At 27.7% G+C, this 9944-nt stretch overlaps 1 protein-coding gene across 39 annotated transcripts in view; it reads right to left on the reverse strand.

The window, feature by feature from the left end:
- LOC105448494 (nuclear factor 1 X-type) overlaps positions 1-9944 on the reverse strand; it is a 108526-nt gene that overhangs the window by 69654 nt on the left and 28928 nt on the right. The window lies entirely within an intron of this gene.

A 9944-nucleotide genomic window follows, 5' to 3' on the forward strand; every position in this document is an offset into this window, starting at 1 on the left:
CAGAGCCAGATGCATTAGCATGTGTGTTTTAATCGTGGAAAAGTAAATTTTATTCTATGCGATTAATACGAAGTATTTTGTATCCAACAAAAATAGTATTTTTGTCGATAAAACAGACGGCTTTAGCATCCTCTTAAGAGCTTTCCAAGGCACTATAATGTTTATAATAAAGTACTTTTTGGTTTTAAATAAATTTCAAGTTATGAAGCTTGAAAATTACAATATCACCGACGTTGGCATTATCCAAGGTGTCCGAACAATGACTGAAACCTTTTGAATATTGTTCAGGATCATGAGCTTGATAACATTATGTCAAGGTCATGATCATTGGAGGTTGTTTCTCTTTTTTTCAAAAAATAAATTTCAAAAATAAAAAGAAGAGCAACAATCTTTAATAACCTTGATCTTGACATACGTTGTCAAGATCAAGATCATGATCCTGAACAACATTCAAAAGATTTTAGCTATTGTTAGGACACCTTGAATAATGCTTAATGTGCCGGCATTACTGTAACTTTTAAGCTCCATAATTCGAGATTTACTTAACCAAAAAAATATTTTATTACAATGTTTTGGAAAGCTCTCGACACTAGCTATTAGATTCTGGAATAAAAAATATAGTGTCTCATAAAAAAAAATCAATGCAATTTTGACCTGACCTTGGCGACGCCACTCACAATAATATATACTACTATCGAATGTGCCCCTTAAAATCCTAAAATTCCTCTTTTATCTAAAATGCTTATTTTTTGGTAAAAGGCGTAGGAAAAAAGATATTTGGAATGGGACATTAAAATGGCCCACCCTGTATAAGAAATATGTAAAAAAACTTATAACAAAAAAAAAATGATGGCCAAAACTTGAACTTAAGCCAAACGGTAGTAAACAATGCAATAAAATCGCTACATCTATATCTATAGATAATAAGTAAATATCTACAGATGTTCACCGATTTATTTATCAGTGCATTTTTTATGAAAGTCATCTACAAACCTGAAAGTCCCATTCAAAATTGGTGACACTCACTTTGCGCGGCTTGTTCTTGTTAATAAATTTCGCTGTCTTTTTCTGATTTTTACTTAGCTTTTCTAACTTAGCTAGCTTTAAATTTTACTAATACCATATTTCCTTTATCCATGTATTTATATAGTTCTTTGATTTTCCCGATTTTTACCTGTTTTCTACTGTAACAACCAAAACTGAAAAATCGAGCAGTCAAAACTGCTGAACCAAACGTCTTGATATTACAAATCTTTATATTTCCTTCAATTTTTCATTTTCTTTTTAATTTTCAATTTTCCCGTTTTTCTCATTTTTTTCAAAATTTCTAATTTTTCCGAAAATTTTAGAATCCTTACTTATGTTAGTCGGGACTGACAGTTTTGCTTATAATATATGTCTAAGGGCATTTTTTAAAATAAGAGTAATTTATTTATTTCTTGCACAGAAAAAATAATACAAAAACTAAATTAATATTATTTTTTTACATAATTCCCTTCCTTTTCTAATACATATAATTAGATATACATATAGTGTATCAGTTCACAAGCTTTCGCAAAAATATTCTTTTAAAAGAATCTTCTAAAAAATATTCTTTAATTTGCTCGTTAAGCCACTTATACACTGTTTTTTTACTGCATCTTTTAGAAGATATTCGAAAGTTTGTGTATCAAACTTGCTAAAAAGGGAGAAGACTATGTGGAAAAATCCAAGAGCGAATTAATTAGTGCAAGATAAACGAGCGCTTACAGTTTATGCTACGTATATTTCAAGATATCTTTATTAAAGAAAAAACAAATGCAATAGATAAAAGAATAATTACATTACCGCGCGCATTAGAAAGAATAACGATTAGGTTGTACTAGATGAATACAAACGTGGACTTTTGGAAATTGTAGAGTTATAACAAAAAGTAATTAATACTAATTTAGTTTTAGTATTACTTTTTCTATGAAATAAATAAATAAATAAATAAATAAGAAATAAATTATCTATTTTTAAAAATGTCCTCGTATATCATATAACTGCAGATATAACACATACAGTACCCGCCAAAAATTCCGACCCACTTAAATAATTTCTGCATGGTTCGAGATATTGAATTGAAATTTATAAGGTTACATGAATGGCATCATAAAATCTATTATTTAATCTCGAGAACACCCACTTTAATCCCCCTTCCCTGAGGGCAGGGAGGAGGGGAGGGGCTGAAAAATCGTAAATGGCCCAGCAAACACAGAATATACCTACAATATTGTAGCAACATTGTAATATTTCTGCAATATAGCTAAAATGTTACAATGTTGTGTTATATGTATACAAGTTCTATCCGTAGATGTTAAAGCAAATATCTCGCAACTGGTTGAAATTATAAGAAAGTTTAAATTTTCAGCAGGACCTTAAGTCAGTTACAATATGCATGTATTATTTTTTTTGCTGACAACTTTTTCGAATTATAAAGATCAACATAGTTTTTTTTAATGGATATCTACAATTTTTTACATATTTATATAGTATAAGTTATTCATAATTATAATAATAGTTAAAAATTGCTATTATGCATCGTTTACGAAATAATCGACATCTTAAGTATTAAACTGGAAGTAGTAGAATGTAAGTATTTTATAATGTGGTTTAAAATGTCAAAAAGGTTAAAAAAGTAAACAATGTTTTTTTACTTTTAACATTTATTAACACCGAAATTTTAACCATAATGTTTGATAGAACATTCAATGCATTTTATAACGGTTCTCATTATTGACTGTAACATTTTTGCTTGCCTTTAATGCCTTCAACTTTAGTAATCTTATATAAATCTTCTTCCTTTTTAGTTACATAGACAGTGTTTTTAATATAAGTATTTTAAAAGGAAAAAATTGCAAGATGTCAAGTCCGCAGACTTCGATGGCCATCGTATAAAATTTACTAGTATCTGTCCAACAATTAGAGAATCTATTATTTAAAAAGTTGCCTACAGCACATGTATTGTGTGATGGAATTTACATTATCTTGTTGAAAAATAATGTTTCGAAAGATTGATAATGGAAGATCGCGTAAATATTCTGAGAAAGTTATTTGCAAAAATTCCAAATTTCTGACACCTGTCTATTAAGACAACTATGAAAAGAGGTCTAATAATTTTCGTTCCGATGATTCCGTACTATATGTTTATCGTAAATCTGCACTGAAAATCCTTTATCCTTTGCCGCATGTAGATTCACGTTGGACCAAGTATGCATTATGTCGGTTTTCCATATTTCAAAAACAATTTGAAAAACAAGATTTATCAAATATTTATAAAATATATATATTTTTCAAGAAAATCAATGTCATTAATGTCAATACGATAGTTAACTTGAAGCCAGTGGAAGAACATTAATCTGGCGATCTAAATCTCCTTCGTATATTTTAGGTAGGTATACTATCGCAAAACAAATTCGATTTAAATTTGTAATTTCTTTAATACAGCGTGCACGTAACTTCTTAATACTTGTAAATTATCTATACGTGCTACAGTTCTTATGGACGTACATCTGTTTTGAATAAAACTTAATAGCACATTTGTCTCTTTCTCTTCATATAATATATCTATTCTGATTATATGCCATTGTCTTATTAGCGATCCTGTTTGACGTATGATCTTCAACTCGCCGAAATATAATGACTGTTTAGTATCCTTCGTTTTGGAAATCTTTGTTGATGGAGTGACCGTGTTTTATTTTCATTATGCATACTTAAATCATTATGCCACATATCACTTTTCAGTAATTGTTACATCGTTACTTTTGTAAACTACTCGTATAATATAATACGTAATTTCATTGAAAAGACGACTGATTAACAGATTCATACTATAAATAATTTATATTTCATGCTATACAAATACTTTATTTACAAATCAAACAGTCGTGTATAATATTTTACGACGTTGAGGGTTAGTGATCCTGTTCGACGTAACCGATTTCAAAATATTATTATGTTAGACTAATAAATCTTATTTTTCAAATTGTGGTACGGAAAATGAATTAATACTTAAGATGCCGATTATCTCGTCATAAACGATGCATAAGTAATAGCAATTTCTAAATAGATCTGATTTTGATTGCAAATAACCCCTACTATACATATAAATATGCAAAAAAATTATAGATTTAAAAAATGTTGATCTTTATAACTCGAAAAGGTAACGAGTAAAAAAAATTTATTTTATAATTGACTCACAATTAAAGCCGTGCAAATTTGTCTTATTCAAATCTTCTTGTAACTTTAACTAGTTGCAAGACAACCATTTGCTGAAATATCTGTGAACAAATAGTCTGTAGTAACATAGACAATATTTGTTAAATTAACGAACAACAACTTTACAGATAATTTTCTTGCTAGCTGTAAAATTTACGAGAAATCGTAGATTTATAATCGTACGTGTCGTTAGCGTATCTATACATAGAATTGCAGTTTTAATGATTACAAATCTTACGATTCTAGAATTACACCATTAATTTATAAAACAAAAAATTACAAAATAACAAAACGTATCCCTAACAGTACAAGACATCCTCAGGATGATCTTGAATACTTTTTGAATATCCGGGGATATACATATATATAATATATGTTTAAAAGGACATTATACTAAAAATGAAAATTTCAAAATGTCCAGAGAACTAGTAAATAAGCGCCTCAAAAATATCCTATAAATAATCGTCAGGATATTTTAATCCGAAGTTCTAAAGATATTCGTCCATAATTCTTGAGACATCCATACGCTCATACGAACAATACGCTGACAATTGAACACAGCGGACTTCTATTTCTTATCAGTAAGAAACCACTCGAAATAGAGTGAAAGGCGCAGCATTATGAATATCTTATCAATATTCTAATAAAATAGTTGTTGAAAACTTGTTGAAAACAAGTTTCCAAAATTGAGTTTAAAGCGAGGGGATAACCACTCAGAAAATATATGTACACCTGGACTTCTGACTTCAAGATTTCACCGAACTTTACCGGACTACACTGGAATTTATCGGACTACCGGAATTCATCGGACTTCATCGGACTTCACTAGAGTTTTTTTATGGATATGGTTGCCACTTTTCGCATCTTCGTCTCGAAACACCAACAAAATTTTGTAACAAACTTCCAGACGAATGTTAATGTCTGGACAAGGGCAAAACTTTAAAAAAACTCAATCAAAACTGATGACCTTTTTTTAGAAATTGGACTACATTTTCATCAAACTACATCGGACTTCAATGGACTTCAACGGAATTCAACGGAATTCTGACAGGTTGTACACCGGAATTCAAGAGTGGTTACCTCCTCGGTTTAAAGACAAAAATAAATGAGAGATGTATTTCGACAGTATAGTTTTTGATTCTGTATAAAAATTAATTTAGGAATTTTATAATTCCTGAAAGTTATGTAGGCAGGTAACATATTTTTTTGTTACATAAAGGAATTCAAGATCAAGGTAAAAGTTTGCTAACTGGGCTGATATAGATGTCCTAAGGATTATGAACAGATATATTTAGGACTTTGGATTAGAATGTCCAGTAGATGTATGTAGGACATAATGAGGCGCTTATTTACTCCACGTCCAAAACGTCCTAAACAAGTTTTAGGATATTATAATAAATAGTCTTCATAGTATCCCATTCAGCTAACAAAACATCTTTAGAGTGTCCCTATGCTATGACATGTGTATTGATAATAGCTAGTAGTACATCTGTAATAAGATTCAAAAGTTTTCTGTCTAAACTTATTATAGACCCGTCAAAACTAATTAATAACACTATTTATATTTATTTCTCTACTATTAAAACACAGGAAACTCAAGAATTTTATTTGTATCTAGTACATTTGTATATGATATAAAATACCTATTATGAGAAATGTATATTATCAGAATCGTATTTGAATAATTGCTACGCGAAGATAACACTGTGCGCCACATAGAATCTTTCATGATTAATTTGAGAATTTTCAGATATTACCTGCATAAATACTTTTTTATATTTTATAATTCGTATCAACATATTTTTTGTTCAACCCTGTCAGTGTGCATGAAATCTATAAAGGTCATGCACAAAATGGACTCATTATCAGTGTGAATGATATCTATAGATGTCATGAAACTTGAAATCGTTTTCTTAATAAAAATTCAAGAATTCGGACCGAACTGAAAGCAATAATCGTTCCACAATTCTTTCTTAATCGCGTGAATCAAATCATAAACCGTACCAAAATTTTACAAGGCTTAGAACATCAGAATCATAATTGGATCTATTACTTTTAATTTATAGTTGTTATCAGTTTTTTCCGGTTTTTAATCTATGTTTATTATTTTTATTAGAATATTTTATTTATATTATACTTTATAAGATTATAAAATTTAATTTAATAAACGCTTTTCATTATAAGTTTGAACGTAGTCATTACGTTGTTATTAACTAATGCAAATCGAAGAAACGAAAACCAATCCATACAGCACAAAACATTGCAAGAGTTGTTGAGATTTTGCAAAGTTGAATGTTGAAGTATGAACATTTTTTTCAATGTTGAATCTATGTTGATTTATCTATTTATTATTAATCTGCAACATTGAAACTGAAGTTGCCCAACCGGAAACAATACACAGCACAGCTACTAGATGGATGCAACGAAGTTTTATTTCTTGTAAATAAAAATTATACATATAAAATCATACAATAGAATAAAAGACGAGGCATTATAAATTTCTTCACCCGTGTTTTAACAAAATGATTTCTTAAAGGTCATCCAAGGATTCTTAGATGAAAGAAATAAGTTAATTTCGTTTAATTTTTGTATAAAAATTAATTCAGGGATTTAATATTCTTGAAAGTTGTATGAAGTTATATTATTAAATCTCAGTATTTCTAAATATTGAATTACAATGTCTTTTCAACATTTTACAAACATTGCAATTCAACACACAATGGACATTTCTGCAATGTCTTCTCAATGTCTTTGCAATGTCTTGAATTTATAATTTTGCAACGCTGATGCAACATTTACAATGTTGCAATTCAACGTTTCTGAGAGTTTAACGTTTGTGTACATTATAAGCAAGATGGCGTGCGAGTAAATGTACTCTTCATTTGTACGTAGCAAGTATTTTAATATTTTTGCGTTTAAATTTTTCGGGAATTCTTTATTTACATATTTATTTGCATTTTCATAATTTATAATGGCTGTTACAGCCTGTTACAATATATGGTAACGCATTTTACTGAATAAGAAGCAATTGTAACTACAAAAGTATTAATCATTAATTCTCTTGTATTACGTAACGTATTCATTATTAAATTTAAATTCAAAGGAATTGGACTTCCAAGAATAAATCAGAAATAACAAAGTAATGTAATGCGAAAAATATCCCGACTCAGGTGATATTTTTCGCAAAAAATTATTATATACATCAACATCCGTGTTGGCTCGCATTGGCATTATTTTGTCATTTCTGATTCATTATTTTAAAAAATGCTGGATTGATTACATTTATATTTTTCATGTTTCGTCAATCATTATTTTGATATTTCAAATTTATTCTATATATACAAAATAAAGATATAAAGACACATAAATATTACATTAATAAAACAGTGTTAATAAGAAATGTAGAAAAGAATAATTAAAATAGAAGAACCGTAATCATAACCGAAAAAAAACCCATAATTTAAATAGTTTCAGTTTTCTTAACTAACAGTAACCGAAACCGGAACAATTATTTCATTTTCTAAACTAAAATATTCTTTCAAGTTTCTGTTAAAATTGTCCGAAAATGATTTCGTAGGGATTTTGAAGGTTGAATTTCGAATTTATAATCGGAATTTCAAAATTTACTAATACAAATTCAAAATAAAAGTTTTAAAAATCAACAAAATTTTCAGGTATTTTATAAAATAATTGCGACGAATTTTAAGTAGCTTTAAATATTATTAACACTAGAACCGCGGTGCCATTTTTTATCCATCTGATAGTTTTTCTTTTCTACTGTCGTTGAGTATAGCTATGCATAAATTAAATTAGTATTAATAAAAGTATAGTTAAGTACTACTTCGTCCAGCTATTAAAAAATCACAAAAGAATAATATAAATCATAAATAGTAACCTATTCACGGTTCTAGAGAATTTTAAATTGCCACGGTTCTATATAGTGTTAAAGGGATACAAATAGATTTAAAATTGATATTTCTAAATTTATGAAAATTTAATATGACATAGATGGTCTGTCCCAAAAGTAATGAGATTAATTCTGGAAAAACCATTTTATTGAAAATACACTTAACATTTTTCAAAGTAGGATTCTTAAACGTAAATACGCGGTTCTAGCGTTGCTGCCACTCTTCGTAGCAGCGTAGAAGGTCTTGACCGGACATATCTTTCGAAACACCCATCGCGGCTGCTTGGACCGTTTTAATTGTTCCAAAACGGGACAATTAAATTGAATTGAATTGTCGAACAACATTGGGACGATTGAAAAAATCCAAACAGCCTTATATGTATACATACCTATAAATTATCACTTAAATTCATATACATAAATTATTACTTAAAATCAATATACGAAGATGTCCTGCATATTTTAGAGCCATTTTTGTATTTTAAAGTCCTATGTATTGAAAATGTTTAAAGATAACATAAGCAATTCTTATAAAATTAATAAGTTTTCACATTAACCACTTAATATTTAATAAAAATATGATTTTTTTAAACATATTAAGACAGACGTACAGATCTCACTTGAAAAAATTAAAATAATAACATAAGGTTAGCCAATAATTCTAAATTGACAGTAAACGTATATAGAAATATTCAAATACTATCTCTGCTATTCTTCGAATATTTGTCGATTTATCAATTTGATATGTCAGTCCTTTTAATTTAGCTTCACGCATAGTAAATATAGATTCTATATTTACTATGCGTACTATTTTCTATATTATAGAAAATGTAAAATCATTTCAATCTAAATTTTAAAGAACATATATAAAAGTCTATGTTGTACATTAATGGCAGCCTATATAAAATACATAAGTCGTTGATATTAAATAAATATAAATTGTTGCAGAAAAGAGAATAAGAAAAAAAATAAACTAATCTCTCTTTCTAATTTTATATAGTACATTTCCAATTTATTATCATGTAAGTTTCTTTAAAAAGACATAATTATATCGATTAATTAGTAAAATCTAAATTAATTTTTATATTATTATTCATTTGCGTAAATAAATATAATGTTTTTCATCTTATTTTACATTTTAATATATTAATAGTACAATAGATAAATTAACTAATATACCACGTATTGTTTACCACACTCGTCTCTCATTAGCCTAGTTTTTTCTTCATCTCTTTAATGGTACAAACTTTAAAAGATTAAATCGACTTAACAAATACACTAAATAAATTACATAAGGAAGAAAAATATAAATAATACCGATAAAAATACTTATCAAATCATAGACTATAAAACAATTCCATATATAGTGATATAAAAATATAATATATCATTAATTGCTAACTTTTGGCTTGAATTTTGCTAAAGTCTAATTTAAACATTCTTTTGTTAATTTTAATATGTGTATGACATAATGAATTAATATTTTATTTCTAATAAATAATTTCATTAATAAGTTCATTTTATTTATTTTTAATTAATATTTTCACATAATGCACCGATAATCATTTAAATTTATGTTGAGGCATTAATGGTCCCATATACACATAATATTTTGAAACAGGATCATGATTGTCATAAAAAGATAATTGATATATGAGTTGCAACAACATTTAGAAAAGCAAACAGTATTTAACTGTTTGAATAGATATAATTCTTCGTTCAAATATCAGAAGAGACAAGTTCAAAGAAAACAATATACATATACATATATGTGTATATATATATATATATATATATA

The sequence above is a fragment of the Wasmannia auropunctata genome, unplaced genomic scaffold (assembly GCF_000956235.1).
Source record: "Wasmannia auropunctata unplaced genomic scaffold, wasmannia.A_1.0 LD336085.1, whole genome shotgun sequence".
NCBI lineage: Eukaryota > Metazoa > Arthropoda > Insecta > Hymenoptera > Formicidae > Wasmannia > Wasmannia auropunctata.